We start from the raw sequence: 22,961 nt of genomic DNA on the forward strand, positions 1-22,961 counted from the left end.
GTAGATCTTTTTCTGAATTAATGTCATGATAAATTATTAGTGTTTTAAAGTTTGAGTAAACACGGTGCATGTTTTGCGCCCCTGAGTGAAAGCATGTGTGAGCCTGTGATGGAGTTAGTGCTTGTATGTTTTTCATTATGTGGTACGGTGGCTTTGCTTGGTGATGTTTTTCAGTAGGGCGGATTGCTTTGAGCTGCTTGATGCTTTTAGACGTGGTTTTGATTGTGTGTGTCCAACTATGTCTCTGCATGTGAATATGCATGCCTTTAGATGTGGACTGTGTATACAGATGTCCACTGATGCGCTCTTGTTTGTGTGTGTGTGTCTTGTGGTATTGAATGCTCTTTGATATGCCTGTTCCTTTAAGACTTGCTTATAACTTCGGAATGTTGAACAGAGATAATTCAGTCATTCCCACAAAGCAGTTTGACAGTCGTACTACACACAAACACATTAGCATGTTCACTGCTCACAAAGCAGTTTGTGTCTGTGATGTATTTGCCTAGAAATAAATTCTGCCATTCTGAGTAAGTGGAGCCACAATTGTTTTTATTCGGGGGTTTTTTTCCGCAGTGTTTGTAATTTTCACAACTATCATTTGTGAAGCACATTCATAACAAAGCCCAGTGTTACGAAAATGTGTCAGCTTGCAAACGTCAACTACCTGTTGACCTATTTGCGCAAAATATGTCCGATAGCTCATTATGTGCTGCATGATCTCATCTTTTCACAGCTTTGCAGTCGGGGATATCACTTCTAGTTCTCCCACAACCACATATTTTGTGTCAGTGTATCACTGTGTGTGAGAGAAAGCCGTGACCATTTATCATTTTGTACAAAAGGCACATTTATTTGTGGCCACATAAACACTTTGAATCCTGCCTCTCTCCCAAAATACTAAACAGCAAGTAGTTCTAATTAATTACAATTAAAGGTTATTAATCATGCAGGCAATGATTTATAAAGACAGTGTCACCATTAGTCATTGCAATTAATGACTTCATTTGTTAGTTTGTTGAGGACTAACTCATTTAAAGGACACCAAATCAATCAGAAATCAGTGGCAGATGTGAGCGAACTACAGTCAGTCTGTTTGTAAGAACCCGATGTGGGATTGGTCGAGGTTAGTGTCATCTCACTGTTTTATCTCATTTCTTTCTTCCCAGCACAGTGGCTATGCTCCATTTCTGGTCAGAACATTCTTCCAATATAAATCAGTTTGACTTTACTAATTGGTAGTGATGCTCCAGACTGAAGGCAACTTTTCCCCTTAAATAGTCACAGTACCAAAAATCAATTTTGTCCTTTTCCCACCTCTTTAGTTCTAAAAATGTAAAATGACATTTTTAAATCCAGTCTTATTTGTGTTTAGCTAAATGTGCTAAAGTCTCCAAAGTAATTATTAATGTTAATTATTGATTGATTAATTATGTAGTGCTTATAAAAATAATGACCTTCTGGAAAAAAACAAAAAACAAAACACAAAGTATCACACTAGTAGAGTGTTGGCTCAGTTTTCTGATTTTTATGTTTACTGCAATAAAGGTTTTGGGGACAACTTCTCAAAACTAATATTGAATTATGTTTACTAGATTATAGACTTTTAAAAGTTGAAGTAAAAGGGCATCTGTCTTTGCTAAATTTTTGTCTATGAAAAACATTATTGCTCAAATTCAGATGGCTTACTGGCAAAATAAGAGAGATGGACTGAGTCTAATGTTTTTCATAGAGTTTTGGAGAAAATACACATTAAAGTTTATGACACAAATTATCTTTTTAAAGTACATAGGATACATGTACGTGTACATGTTTGGCTTAGTTTAACATTTGCTTCCTGAAACTTGCTTGGACGTGATCTCCGTGTCGGTGTTTGCACACATGCAGTCTGCATGTACGCTCTTGTCTGGGTGTGCGCAGATTTGGGTGTGTGCTCTTATTTTTGTTTGGTTTGCCCAAAACTTGTGTTGTAGCCAAGAGAACAAGTGTTAACAAGCTCTGCACAGACTGCATTTATTTAATCCATATGCCGGTGATGTATACAGCTGTGAGCTGCTCCTGGTGTGTCTGAGGGGAAAAATCACTCTGCACTTGCAGTGTTGTGCATGCTAGAAAACTACTGCGAAGTCAGCTTGAATGTGATTGCTTATACTGACCAAAAACTTCTTTTTTTTCCTGAAATCTAGAGTCTGCTGATGTTTAACACTTATCCACATGATGTACCTCTGCAGATTTATTCTATCAGTATAGCCAACCTTTGTCTATGTATATTTATAACACAGGAAAGCTATGGAAGATCTGTCATCAGAATTTTAATTGTGCACCATAGGTTTTAGAGTTCCTATATAATTGATTTGAAAAGACCCAGGCACCAGAGTCACTCCAGACAATTGGGACTGTAGCACAACCAGTTACAGCAGCCAGGCTGCTCGGCAGCAGAACAACCTGCCAAAGCGACAAAAACAGTAGTTGGGAGCCATAAGATAGTTCCAATTGGTAGTTTGCTCACATTCAGGTGCTAACCAAAGCCAAATGCAACCGAGTCAGTCGCCATGCCACACTGAGCTTGTTTGACTGTGTTTCCAGTAGCAAGGCAGTGACAGAAGAAAGAAAGAAGGGAAAACTAAATTCAAAATTGCCAAAGAAAAAAACTAACTACAAAGGCAAGTCTTTAGTCAGTTCTTAGTTGAAATGTGTGCAGTGTTCGTGGAGAGCATACCGAATATTTTCTTTGGATGCTACAATTGTTAAAGCTTCTGTCACACTGTTTCTTGTCTTTGTGTTTAGGAGTAGATAAGCTTAATATTTTACCACCATTTTAGTTTTGTGATAGTTATAGAATTGATAACAAACTAAAATATCATCAGTTAGTGTCAATGTACTCCCTGGTTTGGGTGGTGTCAAATATTGTGAGCCAGAGTTTGTTTGTCATACTAGTCTTTTGTGTTTGATAACGACAAAGAGGTGATGATCGCCCTACTTCCAATGTATGCTGGCATACATTGCAATTAGACTGATGGTCTAATTCACATAGTTTTCTCTTATGTGAATTAGACCAGTGGCTCTCAAACATGTTACAGGCTACACATCTGTACAAATATGTTTTTCAAAATATTTCCAGCATACTGACACACACATAAAAATAGCAAAGCCTGACTTTATATTTGTTATGTTTTAAAAACCTAAGTTAAAAGAAACCTTCTATGGAGAAGAATTTTAAGTGGTAAAACCCGGAGGTTTCTTGACTTGCATCTAAGATTTTGGGGTCCAGCAAACCATTATGAGGGGTTTATGGAAGAATACCCTAAAATGTTGATTCAAGTCATAAAGTGCAAGGTTGACCTTTTCAAAGCTGAGGAAATGTGTGTAAACTTAAAAAGGTGGAGACATTAAAAAATGCATCTCTGGTATGTTGTGGTAATTCTACCTTACCTAAAACAAGAGATGCTTCATCTGATTTAACTTCAGACAATGAGGGGGAAAAAAAAAAAAAAGGTTTTGTGTATTTTTATTCAGTGTATGTAAACTTCTGGTTCCAACAATATAATTTTTTTTCTATGAATCTTTTTTTGTAAGGCTTCATAATTTTTAAAGAAACCGTGAAAAACATTTTCTGCATCGCACACAGAATAAGAAAATAAAGTAGAAACCACCTTTTACGGAAAACAGAGTTTTATGTATTTGATTAGTTGGAGAATATTATGTGCAGTTTCTTCCGTTTTCACATGAAAGGAAGTTTCCTTTTCAGTAAGATGAGTCAGCTCTCCCACAGCTCCTTCTCATGGCTTCATATCTTACAGAAGCCACTTGTTTGGTCTTAACAAATCAATGCTGAGTAAGTCGACCTGAAAAAATCGGACGTTTCTGTCTCCAGCTGCTTTGACTCCCTCGGATCCATTTGACTGCAATAACAAACACTGTTGAATTTTAATCCTGACTTCTTCCAGGGCCAATTGTCTGTAATGGAACATGAAACGTTCCATATTGTTGAGAATATTGGAAGACACGCTGCGCCATTTTCTGCAACAGGAGAAAAGCAAATTGAGAGATTGGTGGTAAAATATAATTAACTACTGTCAGACAGAAATACAACAGAATGGAAGTGTCCTTTCTTTTAAACAGAATGAAAAGACAGCAATTACTCAACGGTGAAGACACAGAAAGAATGGGATACAAACCTGAATATATATTCCTATTTTGATGTGGAGGAGGACTTTAGGAACTTTCCAGACTTTTTAAGAGCTGAATGTAGCCGACATTCAACTCAAATGCTTAAGAGACATTTAAAATTCCACATTGGGGTCAAAATAGGAGCAAAGTCGGCTCGTGTGTGACAGGAGACAGCAGATATGAAAAATCGCAAAATGTATTTTCAATTCAGGGAAAATCAAAATTCAACCTTCAACTGTATGATTTTCGGGGTTATTCCATAAGTAGCCAGGATGAGTATGGGTAAAGTAAATTCAGCTAAACTCAATTCGCCATCTCAGAAACTGAATGCATCAATCCATAAATCCATCCGTGGACCAATCCATCTGATTTACTGTTACTGTTTTCTGTTGATGACAGCAGGTGTCTTCAAATTCATGATCAATTTTCTCTGAACTTTTTACATAACCAAGAGGCTCTACAAATTTTTGCTATTTTACAAGATGAATTTGGTCAATAATAGCCAGTTGGTGATAGATAACATCTTGATAGCACAGCTGTAAACAAGTGAGATATAGCTTTCTAAAACAGCAAAAATGACATCTCTGAAACAAAATACATCCATGACATGTTTCCCTGCTGTCTAATGGAGTTGACTTATCACAGCTTCTGTTGGTTATTTTGTTGAAAACCTACTTCTGGACAGAGGAAAATAACTTAACTTTAATGCACATGTGGCCTAGAGTGCCTAATGGTTAGGCTTTTCCATGTGTATGTTGATATGTACGTCTGCGTTAATCTCCAGAGCAGTTCCTTGCTATTAATGCACCACTGAACAAGGCAGCAATTCATCCAGCAGGTTTAACTGTTGATGTGTGTGTGAGTGTGTGAGGTTGTGTTGCAGCTTTCTGAGTAGACTGTGTGTTTTTAGGGAATTGTTTCCGTACGCCTGTCTGCACCACATGGCCCAATGTGGAAAAAAAGGCCCCTTCAGGGGTTTGTGTGTATAAGAATGTGTGCGTGCGTGCGTGTGTGTGTGTCAGGGACAAATGGAACAAGCCAGAATGTGGGTTGCCCAAAGTGAGGCTAAAAAAGAAAAATATATCTTGAAGAAAAACATTTTTATATAGGAAATAATGTCTGTCATCTCTCCTTCCACATTTTATCTTCTTATCTTTTATCTTATTTCTCTATTTTGATCCCAGTTATTTCTTTAATTCCTCTAGTCACTTTCCAGTTGTGTCTTTTTTGTCCTTATTTGTGTAAGGAATTACCAGCTGTAATTTGATGTTTTACGCTGATGATCACTTCTTATTTTTACCCAATTATGGCTTTCTTCTCAGCAATCACTCCTGTTGCTCTCGCCATTTAAATCTGTCTTGGGGGCAGAATATTGTTTTCAACGTGGCAAAAATAATCACTTAAATTTTGTCTCCAGTAATCACTTTCTCCTCTCCTCTTGTTTTTCATTTGTCTGTTTTGTTTTTCGCTTGTCGTTTATTTTTTTTCTAATTGGTATAAACCTCTGAGCTGCGGTAATGACTTCTGAGGTTAACGAGCTTCTGCTAACAATCACTCACTCCCTCACTTTCATGCTCACACATGCAAAATACACACAGTTGTGCAACTGAGCACACACTCGCGAGAAAGCGTTCATATCCATTTGCACACAATTCATGGCCAATATAGTTCCAAATAAAAAAAAATCTCCTCTTCCTTTAGAAATATTTGACTTCAAAAGAGCTTTTAAAACCTCCTTGCACATGTGCCTTTGTAATTACTTCGTCACATCTAATACATAAACCTTGTTAGTTTGAATTTGAAACTAAACTCTATCTTCAGGAGAAAGGCGGTTAGATGAAGTTGTCTTGTCAGTGAATTATGCATTCTGGAATGTTGTGGGACTTTATTCACATGCAGAATAAGATCACTTATTCTCTTAATGACTGTTGAGTTCTCTTCCATACCTTATTTTATTCTGATTAAATTTCCTTAACACTGATGAGGATTGTCTCACAGTTGTTTGAAAGCCTGAGAAGAATGTGAACAAAAGCCTTATATCAAATGATGGTTTAGGGACTTGATGTGTGGTTGTGAAATAATCCTGGGTACTTGCAGTAGGAATAATGTTGTAAGCCAATATGTCCTAAATACGTAAGGAGTTGATCTATTCTATAAGTTAACACAACTAGTCAACCTGGTGAATGACAGTGGTCAGAAACAGGTGAGTGAGGTGCAGTGCTTCTTTACTCCGCACAGCCAAAACAATTCTAATGACTCCCTTTGTAGTATGAAACTATAACACTGTAAAATCTTTGTGTGCCTTGAAAATTGAACAGAGACTAATGCTTTGTGCCAATAATTGAGGGGGGCAGTATAGAGAACTTTAGACAGCAATTATCCCCACAGCATCAAGCTAAAACAGTTGCTCTAAATCTGAGGTTGTACACAATTAACCTACAGTATATCCGGGCTCAAAGATAAATTACAAGCAAAGGAATTTTGTAAACACAATTTTGCAAACAAAAAAACATCAACTTTATTTTTTTCCCCACCAGGGGGTCTTTTTATGGGCTCTAGTGTCCCTTATATGACAGTAGGCTGACAGGAAAGGGGGAAGGAGAGGAAGGAAGACATGCGGCAAATGTCGGTCGGGTCCAGGAATCGAATCCGCGACGAGGACTCAAGGCCTCCAAATGTGGGTTGCGCTATCCCCTACGCCACCACAGCACGCCCCCCGCCCAAAAAAAAAAATAATTAACTTTGATTAAAAAGCAAAACAGCAGTTCTTTTGAGTATCAGATTGGTTAGTCAAGGGTGAAGTAGATCAAGCTGAAAATCGACTGTTTCCATTCACTGTTCCATCAATTGTAATGATCAAAAAACATCACCTGTGTTTGAAAACATGGTTTTTCACTTTACACACTAACAAATAAATATACTGTTCTATATCTGTGAACACCAAATTATCATTAAGGAATTATCTCATATAGCCCATGGCACACAGGTATCTAATACATCCTTACCAAAAAATTGGCACATTCAGCAACAGATAAGACTGTGGAAGCATAGCTTTGAGATGGTAAATTCCACTAAGCCGTATTGATGGCTGGAATCTAACTCTAGTCCTGTCTACAGCGTGCTTCGTCTCCCGGTGTGAACTCTGCTTTAATCTGCTCTACTCCTCTCGGTCTTGCTCGCCGGTATCTTGATATGGTCTGTGTTCAGCAGTGACTTCTAAACATTTACATTTCTGCTTTCAAGTGCTGTTTATATATGGCTCTTATCTGCTATCTAACACACACGCACACTGAGACGGGGACAGATAGTGAATCAAATCTTTAGTCGCCCTGACAGCAACACTGTTGCTATGTCCATAATAGGACAGGAGAAGAGAGGAGGCATAAAGCAGAACAAAAACAAAGAGTGCCACATAGACAGAAGGAGGAGGGAGGGCAAGCCAGATAATTTGCCACCAGAGTGTTTTGTGGTGAGGTGAGGCGTGGAACTTTGGTGACTTTAGCACACAGGCTTTTTTTGTAGTTCTTTGATCCTCAGTAGGGAAAGTTCTTTTTTTCACCTCAGCTCTTTAGGTTGCTGTTGCTGCAACACTACAGCACCCCAGAGACAAGTTGGCCATTACATGTCTTGCTCAAGGGTACTTAGGAGTTTATAGAAGACAACTTGGGTCTCGGTACTTACTTGGAGTCACTCTGCCACCCTACCCCACTACCATTTGCTTGGGAACTCAAACGCTACCTTATCTTGATAAACTCTTCAAGATGGAAAATCCACCTCGGGGATCAGTTTCCCTCATCTTTACTCAGCAGGGGAAAGACAAGAGACTATATGTTGTTCTGGCTAAGGATGAAGATAAAGCATTAGACTCCCAGATTTCTAAGAAAATCAGTTGGACAAACATTGCAAAAACAAAACAACGGAAAGAATAAAATGCTCATGAATGTGGTATCATTTAAATGCTTCTAAAGAACAATTTGTACCTTTTTTATAGTGTGGTCAACTGCACAGACCAAATAAATCATTTGAAGTTAGCACTTTGGAATTTTAGAAGTTTCTGCGTTTACAGGGCATTGGCTTTTCCATTGTAAATATAGATTTAAGGGCTAGGCAATCAAATTTTCACTGCTGTTCTCCTTTTTTATTTCGGTTGCTACTTTTTACATTGGATCCCCATTGATGGGTGTTGGCAAAGTAGGAGTAACCCCTTAGGGGCCCCTGGGCAAACAGAATGATCCAGTTTCAATCACATCACATGGCAAACTGCTGTACACATAAAATCTAATAGATGTGTAAAATCTCGTAGATTGTAGACTGAGTAATCATTTTATCTACTCAGGTAAAAATTCTTACAATAGTAATGCATCTTCTGTATGGAAAAACATGCATCAGTTTCCCCCCGTGCTTCTAAAAAGACTGACTTCAAAAACCAAAGATTCTGGTTGCATCATCTATAAACTCTGATCTTCATTTGTTTCCATAGATTCGTAGTTGGGTTAAAGCCAAGTGATAAACTGGGCCACTCTAACTGCTTGATTTTCTTTCTTTAAAACTTTGTGGAAGGGACAGTGTACTAGCCACTTGGCTCCAGATTCTGATTAAAACTTTACCACTACATTACATCTGACCCAAATAAGAATATTATATCTTACATATTATATCTTATCTTAAGCAGAGGAGTCTTAGCGGTTGAGTCAATTTTTCTTGTTTTCACGAAAAACTTACACGGTAATTCCACTTCTGAAGCTTTCTGTTACTGGTTTTTCTCTCTCTCTCTCCCCCACCCCTCTCTCTCTTGCCGCTTAATACATGCTTATTGTCTATTACCTTGGTTATCAAAAAATATTTTTTATAGGTCATTCGTTAGTACTAAACCAAATGATCTTATTAATAGAAAGGATTAATGTTTTATTAAATACTCATAGGTTTGCTTGTTGCTTCTTTCATAACTTGTTTGTTTGATTTCTGCATATGTATGAACTACTTTACATTAGAGGTGGATGGTATACTGGTTCTGAACACTCGTGTAGTTCTGCACACAAGTGTTGTTGTTAGTGTTGTTGAGTGTGATGAGCATACCTTTGCTGAGGTAGATGAGATCAAGGGGTAAGTATCAGCTGATCACAGATCTCCCAAAATTAAGGAAATTAGCGCTGATAATTTGACTGACTGATAAATTAGTACACCCCTACTGCATACCCATCAATTAGTGTAATTGCTGAATACTTTTTCTTAAAATTAATTCTTACCTTTTCTTTCAAAGCAAAACAAACAAAAAGGTTACTTTATAGGTGTACAAGTATTATCACATCCTTCAAGTTCCCTTTTACTATGGTCAGTTTCTGACAATGTATTCTGAATTATCTCCATTTGACAACATTATTCTACCTTCTTTCACATGAGGACAGTTCCTTTTCTTGTCTGAGACATAGATATGCTGTGGCAGAGTGATAGATAAACAGTAGGCTTATATAGAAAGACACTGAGTAATAAAAAGTCTTGTAAGGCAAGAGTTATGGTGCTAGCATATAAAGGGGGTAATGCAGTGAGCAAGACTGAGAAAGGAAATGACACATAGGTGGAAAGAATCTTATCCCTCCTCCTGTCTCATGCTGGCTTTATTTTTCTGCACACTTTCACACATTCACATATACACACACCTACATACACCCCTACACACTGTAATTAAATGGTAATTTAACATTTCGTATCTGCGTATTGGTGTAAAGAAGTTCAAAGCATATTTCTATAAATCCTGCAAGCATACGTCTGTGCGGGCATTTGAGCATGTGATGTGTGATTTATATTGAACTATTTTACTCACCATTGCTTTTATGGATGTGTGTCCACATCTCATTCTTTTTCTTTGTAGATGTCTCTTCCTTTTCAAGCTGTCATTTACATTTGTTTGATTTCCAAAACCCAAATGTTAAGCTTTTGAAATATGTTCAAGAAGAAAATGCACAATATGCAAATTTTAGCTGGCTGTTGTATCTCTTGCCATGAAGGTTTACTTTAACTTGGCTTTGGCAAACTCAGAGAATGGCAACTGGAAACAAAATCTTAAAGAGGATGAAACAATCAAAATCCTCAGCCTTGGTGCACAGGATGATGAAAAGTTGTGAAACAACTTCAAGAAAGTAGAAGTCCAGTTGCCTTTGATCTAAGCATGTCTCTAGGGTTGGATGACTGAGCATGCACCATTGTACCCTTTGTACATAGACATGTGTGCCACTAAGACCTTATGTATCAAAGGCAGTTTATGCTGCATATCAATCATTTTCTGTTTCCTCTCATCCAAGCAATTCCTGTCATAAAAAAAAAAAAAACTAAATAACTTGAGTATCCAGCCTTTGGTCTATCCATCCTGGGAAGCAAATAACCAAAATACACCAAATAGCCAATTAAGAAAAGTGCAGTAGCCCTATCCCTTTGTGGTGTTGTGGAGTTAAGTACAGCTGTCTTTGCTTTATTTCCGGGTGATATTTAAATGTTTTTATACTTTTGTGTTGAAACAAATTGTATATGTAAATATATTATTATTTATTATATACCTGCAGCATGCTTTTTATGACCACTCTGCTCTTCAACGCTCTCTATCTAAAGAGAGTGGTCTGCACCACTTTTGCAAGTTCAATCAAGCGCATGAACAATTGCGTGTGCATTTTTTTATTGCTTGTGCAATTTAGCACTCATTAGGTTTAATTTTTACAGAACAAGCTGTTGCTGTATCTAGCTGATTTTCTTTTGATTCCCATGCATAAAACACATTCCACAAGAGCCTACTTGTGGTTTAACCCAAGTACTGTAAAGCTTTGTATATAACATGGGGGACAGCTCCAGATGGTATTTACAGTAAAAATGCACACAGATGAAAAATACCTTCATCCACTCACCAAGGCTATGATGTTTTTTTTATGCCACTCATCAGAATAGATCAGACAGAGATTAGAAGGAAGAATAAAAAGAGATGAAAAGGAGGAAGGGAGGAGTTAGATATAAAATGTGACATGACAGGATTTAAGGTGCAGTATCAGTTAGATAACTTTAAGAACTTAACTCTTTGCGAGTGCACGTCCATGCATGTACGCAAGTGTATGGCGTGTGATTTTTTTAAGGGTGGACCAGCAGTTAGATGGGTGTGAAACGTTACATACTTTTTCTTCTTCTGATCCACACCTGAATCTCTTTTAAATCTTTGACCTATTTAAAGAGCTCTAATCTGGCTTGAGATGGCATGAATAATCCACCTCAAATGCTTGAAAGAAGTTGATCTGACAGCTCCGACAGAGAAGGGTAGATTGGGTGTGTTAAGTTTCTTTCTTTGACTACGTCATTAATTAGAGGGCTGATGATAGTGAATCCTTTCTCTCTGTTACACCCCTCGTAAAACAGACATGCCTGGGTAAGATCAAGATCCTTGATAAGATCTTTGGAGTTTATTTACTTATGGTAAATGGCTCTTACTTGTATAGCGTTCTATGAAGTCCAGACAACCCCAAAGCATTTCTGATTCTGTCATTCACACACACACACACCCACACACACATACACACGCACATGCTGATGGTGGGAAGCTACTAGAGAGTAGCCACAGCTGCCCTGAGGCACACTGACAGAGGCGAGGCTGCCGTGCACTGGCGCCACTGGGCAGACGCATGGATCCCGTGGAGCGAGGATTGAACCGGCAACTCGCCACCATCGCCTGCATTTTAAAGAGTACAGTGGGAAACAGATTTCTACATTTCTACTGTCTGAAAAAGAAAATGCCTTTTTTACTATGGATATTAAATTAAGCTTAGCAATTCCTTTTTTTAAGACAGCTACGACTACTAAAATTATTTATATCTGCTATATTACAAGTTTAGAGTTCTTGTCTTGTAATTGGAAAGTTGCAGGTTTGATTCCAGCTTCTTCCTGTCACATGTCAAAGTATCTGTGGGCAAAAGACTTAGCCCCAAGTTGCCAAATGATCTGTGTTTTGGTGTATAAATGTGCGCTTATTTGTGAGTGACAATGAGTCTGTACTGTAAAGTGCTTTGAGTGGTCAGTATGACTGGAACGGTTCTCTATAAAATCAGTCCATTTATCTTTTTATTTATTTATTTTTTACAGTGCATGCTTTTAAACAATTTGGAAAAAGTGTGATGATGTTATGGCTTTATATGCCTTTAGCAGGTTAACTTACAACATTGAGTAACAGAGGCACAACTGGAAATGGTGAAATGTAGTTTGAGGCAACATGTCAAAGTCCTCCCTAAAAATCAAATGAAATCAGTCAAAATATCAGGAGAATAGTTGATCTTCACAACTCTGATTCCTCCTCAGTTACAATGTCTGAAAATGCTATGTATATCTGTTCAAACTGTAAATGAAACCATAAATACTAAGGGAATGTGCAAACCTTTATACCATTTGGGAAGGAGAATGGTTCTGTCTCTTGTGATGGCCAAATCCATGGCCACCCTCTTTCGGTAACTCTTTTTATGCACAGTTTATTTTCTTTCATACAAACACAACAACACTTTAGTTTCAATAAAAACATTTATTAGTTGATTTGGATACATTTGTTCTATTTGTTAGCGCGCACATTTAGTTAACGTATGTATTTATGTCAACTTAAAGTTAATTTTGTTTACTTAAGATTAACTCTGTTTGTTTTCCCATTGGTACTTACCTGCCTTGGAGTGCCGGACAAAGGATGGGGGCCAGGGCTCAGCAGGCTGAAATATTGATTGGACTGAACCACTAGTTTCTGCTGGCAGAGGGAATTTGTAGTTTCTTTTGTTTAGATAAGTTTGTATTTAAGTAAATATTAGTATTTAAAGTTTATTAATTTTGATTTTCATTTAGGTCTTCAGTTTAGTCAAACTTAGCTGTACTGTTATTTGTTTTATGTTTGTAATTGTATTTTGTTTAGTTACCCCTATTGTGTCTTAATTGGTCTGATCAGCCAGTATTTAAACCCCTGTGTGTCATTTCTTTGTTAGGTCAGTTATGTTTGTTTGTGCAGCTGGTTTGTTTACATTTTTGCCTGAGTTCAGTTTTGTTTTTTTGACCTCTTTTATGAGCTCAGTTTATCTTGGTGTTTGTAATTTTTTGGGTTAAAATAAAAGAAAACCCTATTTTCTAATATGTCCTGTGACTCCTCCTATTTTTAACTCGGTCCATCACACTCTCTTAGACAAACATGATTTGCTACAAAACACATGCAAAAGCAAAATATTGTTTTAAAAGGGGTATTATGCAGAATATACATCTTTAAGCTTTATATAATATTATAATGTCATTCCCTCATCTTTTGTTTTTCATTTCCTTTATTTAATCAGGTCAACCCCATTGAGATCTATTATATTTAAGATGGACAATATCGTATAAGATCTCTACCGTAACTGTTAGGCAAGGCAAGGCAACTTTATTTATATAGCACCTTTCAGCCAAAGACAATTCAAAGTGCTTGTACAAGAAAATTAAAAATAACATAAAAAAACCCCAAGCAGATTAAAAATAAACATTTAAATTTTGAATATAGTGAATAGAGTGAAACTCAAGGTAGGGGCAGTCTTACAATGAGCAGGAAGCTTATTCCAGAGTGTTCGAGCATGAAAACTATAAGCTTCTTCACCATGGTTAGTTCTGACTCCCAGAATAGTTAGTAGGTTTGATTCTGATAATCTTAAAGATCTGAGTGGTATATATGGTTGAAGAAGATCAGGCATGTTTGAGGATTCCTTAGATCTCCCATGTCTCAACACCTGCTCATACAAGCCTATTTTTTTTCTATTTGGAACTTAAGTCCTCAGTCAAGTTCTCACCCCACAGAGCACCTTTGCCCCACACAACTCCTCCAGACTAGCGGCAGTAGCAATTAGAAAATACCTGGTGGAACTGCACGTCTACTGAACTTATACAAACTACAACTCTCCTAAGAACAGTTGTAAATGATATCATTGAGAGACATTGTTGGGATGACGTGCTGAAGGCCAGTTCCAACTGCCGTGACAAAAAGTCAAATTTCTTTTGAGTTGAATTTGATATATGCAAACTTTTTCACAACAAGATAGTTAATTGATTATATTCTAAAATGGACAATATCGCCCTTTAAAGATTCTACTTGTAACTGTTAGGGAGTGTTATTATTAAATGTGAAGTGAGTCTTGAGCTGCACATGAGCTGGAAGGCTACATGCAGAGGAAGAAGCAATCAATCCAAACAAAACAGAAAAAAAGCATAATTCCAGTTTCCGGTGGTCTGATGGAAGCAGAATGTTTAGCCTCAATAAAATCCCAAAGCCTTGCTATCAAACCTATCAAACATTTTTGGTCTAAGCTAAAAAGGTGTGTGCAAGACAGACTGCGTTCAGATCTGAATCAATTACGCAAGATCAGTAGGGAAATTTTGGATGGAATTCAAGCAAACTGCTACAGTAGACTTGTGAAAAGAAACCTATAACATTTGACTTGAGTCATACAGTCTAATAGAGAAATCTACCTCAAATTTCTGCTTTTGACAGAACTGAAAATTCATTCTGGACCTGAGCCAGAATAATGAGTCAGTTAATAATCCTAACTGACCAAAAACATAAATGGTTTTGCCTGATTTATTGTATAACTAGTGAGAGAAAAAACAAAAGCTGCATGCCTTTTTGTGCAGCGAATGCAACTGTCAGGCATCAGGTATAATTCATTTTCCACATTTGGACTTTTGGAGATTTTTGCTATCATTTTTTTTTATTTATTTTTTTTATTTGCTCAAGGCAAAGGGACATCAAATGTTAAACAATAAATCTTCATTTTGGCTGCATGCATACAGCTCGTTGTCAGACTTGTCAAAGATATGTATCTTCATCCACTGCAGTGGTTCTCCTTGATGAGCACGTTGCGTGATTTAAACAATCCAGGTATAATGTTTTTACCCTCAGGCAAGAACATGACAAATAGCAGACTCAAGCCAAAGTGAATTTCCACAGCAGGTATTTACAAGGGCCTCTGTTTACTTGGCATTACTTGCTCTTATTTAAGTTATTATCCAAAGTGCATCAGCGGTGGGGAACTGGCGCCTGGTCCACAATACGCGATTAATGGTCGATGCCGTTCTGTCGATATTTCAGTCAGAAGACTCGTGTCAAGACAGCACCCCCCTTGAATAATTGCTACCTTCATCCTGCTCGCAGAGCATCTGCTCCTCGCTCTTCCATAAAATCATCCAGAGAATTCTGAGAGGGCTCGTCACAGCTGATCGATTTCAGTTAATCACGTTGGGAATGCAGAATTAGATCAAAACGAGTACATCACAGCCCACCGTGTGGTGTGTGTAAGCTGTGCAGTTTACTTTAAGGCTGCGCTTACCGAGTAATGTTTGCCAAAGGTAATGCGTTTAGTAATTTAAAGTAGTCTTTAGACTATTCTACTAAAATACAGATATAGTGCCTTGTAAAACTACTCACACCCGTTTGACTCTTTTGCTTTTTTTTCACTCCACCACTCTCGAAGCAGTGGATACTAGTGAAGTGGAAAGAAAATCAAGCTACTTTTTTTTTCTTTTAGTAAAATTAATCTAAAAAGTGCCATATATATGTCTCAAGCCTCATGTACTCTGATGCACCTAAATGAATGGAAATAAATACCTTCACCTAAACACACAAGCTCGTCATGATGTGTGGTTGAGGTTGGACCAAAATGCAAACCGGGGTGAGCCAGGATCCAAGATGAGAAAGGTTTTAATAAAGCATCCAAATAAACAACTTACAAAATACTGGGAAGAACATGCAGGGAGCCAGGGAACACAGAGACCAGGTAACGGAGAATACCAGGAGGAACCAGCAAGAAGTCAGAGCAGTAGAGGTGCATACATACTCGATTGGTGAATGCTAGGACTAAAGATCGGGGTTGATTAGCTAATCAATTTCACGTGTGAGAGGAGAAAGAGAGGCACACGGGGCGAGGGAGAGTACACAGACATAGGAACTAGGGAAAAATTATTTTACTGAAACAAAGAATAACTAAGCACAAGGAATAATTAATAGAACTAGAATAACTAACAAGTGACCGATCAAAGTAAAACACAAAGTTGCTCTAATCAAAATCAGAATAAGGATAATAGATCAGAACCCCGAAGTTTCTGAAAACAACCCAAGATCCTGACAGAGCTGTGTGTAATTTATTCTTAGTGTAAAACCAGCTGTTCTGTGAAGGACTCACTGGTTTATTGCAGGTAAATGAACAGACAGCACTATTATGGACAGGGGAGAAGTTTAAAGCAAGATTCGATTATAAATCAAGCATCTCTAGGCCTGCCAAGAAGTGCATTAATCAGAGAAGAAGCTAAGAGAGGCCTATTGTAACTCCGGAGCTGCAGAGAATCCACAACTCAGGTACAAAAATCTTTAATTAGATGTGCAGTCTATGAATCTATAGTGACAGCAAGAACACTATTGTTAACAGAGACACATAAGAAATCCTGCTTACAGATGTCGGGAGTTGCAGCAACATGCAAAACAAAGAGATCAGGTCAGATCAAAAATCAAGTTGCTGACTTGTATGTGAAACACTATGTGTGAAATAAAAACAATAACACATCACCATGGTTAAACATTGTGGTGGTGACATCATGATATGGGGATACATTCTTATAGGATGGTTGGAATCTAATGCAAGACTATCCTTTGAAAGGTGGCACAATGCTTGACATTGGGATGGAGGTTCACTTTTAGCAGGACAACACTGAATGTGCATCCAGGCCTCATTCCAAGTGACGATCTGTGATGGAAAGATTCCATCACATCTGACTGAGACTTAGCTGCAGGTCTTCTGCAACTTTTAGATGTCTCTGCTTCAGCACACCTGGCTCCAATATAAGCTCATTAGCAGAGCTCTGTAGAGCTTGACTGCATGCTCGCAAGGCATTGTCACTATTTAATTTAATTCCTTGTGTAGGACGAGGAACACATCTAAAAGTTGCTTGAGTCTGGCCCTGGACGCCTGCAGTTTGAGATCACCGCTTTAAATGATGCAATATTTATGGGAATGTTAAATCAGTCATTTACAGTAAAATGCCTGTTGTGTTTCATACCTACTAACGTTTCCACACTTCATTTACTTTTACTTATTGTGGCACCATAATATTGACTGTGTTTAAGTACGTAAGTAAAAAATAGAAACTTTTAGTAAACTGATGTAATGTGTTTCACATTTTGTCTTCAATTAAGGGGTGAAACCCATGGCATCTCAATGCTTTGATTAAAGGATTATCATCAAAATTGAGTTAAGACCACTTACTAATCTTTTTTGTGCATGCAGCCACATGACTGTTGCAATCAGTTTACATTCAGATTCCTTCTTGCTGCAGGATGACTGCATTGCAGACTACAAAAACGGATTTGACTCCTGTTGTGCAGGAGCGACACTTCTTTTACAACTAAAGTAATCATACTGTATTTATCGTAATAGACCATCTGCATTAAATCTAAACTAAACCCCTTCAGCTGAATCCACGGTGTGTGAAGGCGGTCTTATCTAAAGTACTGATGTCGCAATGACCTGCAACTTCCCCCCTAGCACAGGAAAGCACACAGTCTGCATGTTTTTACTGTTGTTTGCATCTGTGTGTGTGCGTGCGTGTGTGGTTGAGGGGTGGGGATGTCCTTTTGGTGCAAATCATTGGATGTGAAATGTAGACTTTATCTCGGTAAAGAAACTAAGTGTGTTTAGCTTTAAGTTGCTACAGCGTGGTAAAATTAGACTGATAATCTATACAGTTAGACTCCTGTTGCTTTTTTTTTTTTTTTTTTAGCCAGACTTTTTAAGGAGAAGATTTCCCTTAAGCTTGACATTGCATCCACCCTTTGAAGGTGTAACATCTGCTTCTTTATTAGTCACTTAAACTAAAATTTTTACACAGTGTTTTTTGGTTTAACTAGTTAAAGTTTAAAGCCTCAGATGTAGCCTATAAACTCATTGTCTGCATTTTTGGGTGTCTGGTGCATGTTTGTCAATGTGACTGGAAGATATTTTAGCGTGATTTTTTTTCTTCTTTATGCCAAGAAAAAAACTTCTATTTCTTTGATTATTTTATTACAAAGTAGACTAATGCTGGCAGAATATTTAGTCGGAATATTGAAGTTGTCTACAGCTGGAGTCCCTGTGGGCAGGTGAAGAGTTTCATAACATTGTGCTTTCTGTCTGTGGGTTGTGCGAATGTGTTCGCTTCTGTCAGTTGTTGTGCAGGATAGAGGAAATGAAAGCTCAGACGTAGCCCTGAGGCATTCAGAGCTGTCCTAGCGTCTTTCACATGCATTGGCATTGTATGTCTGTGTGTGTGAGGATGTATTGGTGTGTGCTCCAAGTGTGTGAGAAAGTATGCAAGTTATTGTGCAGATAAGGAGAAAATACACTTCTTTTTTTAATTCTCTCATTCATGCTTACATGAACATTTGTTTCCATCCTGACACACACGACCACAGTTGCGTGTAACCATATGCACACATTGTCAGGAAGTGATTAAATCTCAGCTTTATAATTGTGAAATATTGGGCAAAACTTCTTCCTCCTTCCCCTTTTTGTTAGAATTTTTGTCTGTTTGAAAATGATTTAGGGGGTGTTGCAAACAATGTTCTTTCAAAAATCAATAACTATGTAAACAGGAAGACAAGAGAACCAGCATGAGACAGCCTGGAAATCTGAAGTGAAACTTAGAAATCAATGTTCAATATATATCTAACTAACAAAAGTAGTGATGGTAAAGTTCCCTGCTCAAAACGTTTATAAAGTGATTTTTCTATATTGTGATTTTGCCAATTGAGAAATATCTGGGGGCTCTAGTTTGGAGACTTAACAAACCAGAACCCTACCCAGGAACTTAAAAGTGCTGAATGCTGCAAATCCATCAATACAATCTGATGAATTTTCTTAGACAGAAAGCTTTTAAAGCTAATTTGAATTATAAACTGATCTTAACGCAATAAATGTTGGCTCAATGAAAATTCTCACAGCAATCAGGCACATGTGATTTCTGCTCTTGTTTTGCTCAGTGTTTATATGCACAGGCATTAATTAGCATGTTCCTCTTGACAACTGTCACCATAACAGTTTGCTTAGAGATCCATGTAGATGTTTGTGCAGGGTTCCTTTTTTTTTTACACACAATCTTTGTTAAACTTGAGAGGGTTAACATGTACTACAATAACATAAGTTTAGTGAGGACACAGTTTGTCACACAAGTCAAACTCTAGAAGTCCACTAACAGATTTCTGTCCCCATTTTGTTGGACCCTAAAAATTCTTGCAACGATACTGATAGAAAATTAGATTGCAGATGCAGCAAAACACTCTTTTTTTCCATTTGACTGTAACACATGAATGGAAACTAAACATTCAAGATAAGCTTGCATGCTTATAGATGTATTTTCAGTATTTTAGCAAATTTTAAAGCACAAAACATAATATCTGATGTTAACAGAATAATTTGTCTAGTTTATGCTCAAAGCAACTGCTGTGACCACACGAAAATTCAACATATTTCCTTTATGAAAGCATTTTTATCAGTTATGCAGCCTTTGTTTTATGTACATCAGTAGCTCATTACACTGGGGATCAAAATGCTAAGTATTCATCATCCATCTATGGTACTCAGTTCCTGTTTTTAAGAGCGTAGCTACAGAGGCTTTATTTTTATTTATTTTGTCAAAAGATGATTTTAAAAGGAGTTGTTTCTTTGAAAAACAATGGAAAGGTCAATTGTGTTTTATTTATTTCATTCTTTTTTACGTTTATAGCTTTAATCACTCTAAAGTATGATGGTATTTGCCCCTTTAATGAGATTGAGTGAGTGTGTGTGTGTGTTTCTAATTTCCTGCTTGTCCCCTGCAACCCCTAAGCTCTAATCACAGGAAGTTTAGAGGAAGTTATCGTGTCTGTGTTACACAAACACACACTCACCCAACAACCAACCAACCCACCCACCCACACCGACACAGCTGCCTTCACCCACGCTTTCACACTTGTTGGAGAGGAGAAAGAAGGGGTGTGGGGGAGCAAGAAGGAAGGAAAGAAAGGGAGGAGACAGTGTTCAGGTGTGATGGTCTTCTTTTTCTCGTTTTCTGTATGAAGTGTGAAAAACCTGCTTATGTCAACACCAGCTTGTCTCACTTTTTCATCTGCTCTGTTTTGGCTCTGCCCTCTTCTGTCTGAAGAATCTGCCACTCTCCAGCAAGCAAAGAAAGAGAGTATTTCATTCTTTGTCTGCTCTCTGTGACAGCCTGATACCTTAAAACACTTGCCAAGGAAGAATGATGAAATGGAAACCTGTATAACAAAGCTGGACTCCTATTGGAGTTACCTGCTTTAAATGCTTGTACCATAATGTCTTAATGGGTTGCCAGTTGTGCAATAGCACACCAAGTAAGACCAGAGAACTATATGTAACAGCAGCACAATGAGATGGATACAGACGTAATCTCATATTTAAAAACATTAAATCCTTCCAGGTTAGATGAATCCTATTTTACTAGAGATGCATGGATACGATATTAATATCTGTATCGGTTCTGATATTGAAGAAATTTCTAGACTGGGTATTGGTGACAGTGTCCCCTTGTTGAGAAGAGCAGATCTGGTCAATCTAATTCTGTGCTTTGTATTTTGAGCAAAGCCATGCCTTATTATTTATTTTACATTATATTTAGAATTCCTAATTGCACTTTTTGACCCAAGGAGGTTCACAATCCTTCTTTGTTAAACAAATTAAGTTGTGTTGTTTTGATATATTTGACCAAGCTTGTGAAGGTATTGGTGACTTTAAGTGAAGTGTAATGGTGTAGAGCTATCAAATAAATTTGCTATTCAGTACTTCTATTTTTTAAAAAAGAAAGAAACATTTTAAGTAAACTCAGCATTGTTTTTCTGTACTGGATCAGTGTGGGCCGATACTGATCCGATACAGTATCAGCCCATATTTGTATCGTATTGGAAGTGAAAAAAGTGGATCAGCACATCCTTAATCTTTACAAAGTCAAACAATAGAGTGGGAAAGCCCATACTAAAGGTATAAACTAGTGTTTCAGATCACTTTTGAAATGTGTCTGAAGTGAGGTTGGTTGACAAATTTTATTGTAACTCCATATCGATATCTTTGTGTCAGTGATGACTAACAGACAACTTTGAAAAAAGTCAGATTACTACCAAACAGCTTTCTGTGGATTTAGATACATCATAACTGCTGTTATAATACTTGATTTTCCATCAGTTAGTGAAGTAGTTGTCAAGCATCGTGTTGGCATCAGGATACTTTGGAACCTTTTCTTTACATTTTCCAGGAAGCCCAGGACTTTCCCAAATATTTCAAATTAAGAGATCGAAAGAAAAATAGTAGAAACTTGGACATAGTTGGGCTGCCAGTCATTCCAGAAACAGTGATCAATGGCCAACCAGACTTATGTCAGATTCTTTTATTCTTGGTGAATTAATAAAGTTATTAGTTGTAAGGATGAGTCCATCTTTGAAAGAGTGAGGATGAAAGAAATCTTGCCCATGTTTGTAAACTTCTTAGTGAACTTCTGTGAATTGCCTCTTCTGTTTTATTTTGAACCTTCTGCAGTTAAAAATGCCTTGAAAGCAAAACTCCATTATAGTTTTCAGCATTTAGCAGATTCCCCTCAGTTGTATAGCAACGACTGTTTGATGTTTTTTCTGTTGTTGTTAATATACTTTCTTTGTACTGTCAGTGTGTTACCTTCAGTGCTTAAGCCCATAATTTAATACTATTATCTTTGAGTAAATTGTTTTTCTGTTAAGTTTTAGGAATTGAGTTTCAACCTATTTCACCAGAAAGCACATTTTTTCCTTCTTTTACTCATTACTTTAGTACATCAACAGGTTTTTATTTTTACTCAGAATAGGCTTTAGGAGGCAGACACAATCAATCCTAAAAATGCATCACTATTTTAGTCTTAATTGAAGATTAGCATCAGACAATGACAGCCTAAGTAAATACAAAATGCAGTTTCCAAATGATGATTTCATTTGTGTATTATGGGATAACTTATTCAAAGATAAAACTAAACAAATAGTTGCTCCACCCTTGGCAACTACAGCTGCTATCAGGCAGTAACTGGTAATATACATTTTCACTGTGGATAAATTTAGTCACTCTTGTTTGCATAATTGTTTTAATTTAGCCTCAATGGAGGATTTTTGAGGGTAGGGTCAGGTTGCAAGATCTCATTCAGATTCATGTCCAGATGTTGCCCGGACCACTCCAACATTTTTATTCTTTTGTCTGCAGCGTTGAATATTTCCCAGTATTTTTACACTTGTGCCTCTCAATTTATTTTCTATTTAGTGTCTTTACCCATGTTACTTAGCAACAGAAATGGTAACATTTTGAGACTCATGCAATACCAAAATGTACTGCATTTTGGTATTGTATGAAGAACAGGGTGTTTATAAGCAGTTCAAACTGCTGTCAACTTTTGACTCACTGGTAAACCAAATTTTAATAACTGTTGAGGCAAATGTTCCGCAATATGGACAATGACTGCTGGAAGTCAAAAATTAAATTAGAATTAATCATTTGTATCCCCAGTTACTCTGACAGTTTTCTCTATGAATTGCAGTAAACATCATATCATAGGACAAGGTCACAGATCATTCTCCTTATGTCTCCAGAAATCTGCACATAACCGGCAGGTTATAGGACAGCGAAGCCAGGTGGTACATTAATTATTCATGTTGTTGTAACTATACACAAGGATTAATAAAAGCTTGATATTAATAATAAGTAGACAATTAAATTTTAATGTGC

General features: G+C 37.3%; 1 protein-coding gene across 7 annotated transcripts in view; it reads left to right on the forward strand.

The window, feature by feature from the left end:
• The window catches only part of trps1 (trichorhinophalangeal syndrome I), a 181,060-nt gene that overhangs the window by 81,614 nt on the left and 76,485 nt on the right, over positions 1-22,961 (forward strand). The gene's annotated exons all lie outside the window — the stretch shown is intronic.

The sequence above is a fragment of the Gambusia affinis genome, linkage group LG14, assembly GCF_019740435.1.
Source record: "Gambusia affinis linkage group LG14, SWU_Gaff_1.0, whole genome shotgun sequence".
In the NCBI taxonomy this organism is placed as follows: Eukaryota; Metazoa; Chordata; class Actinopteri; order Cyprinodontiformes; family Poeciliidae; genus Gambusia; species Gambusia affinis.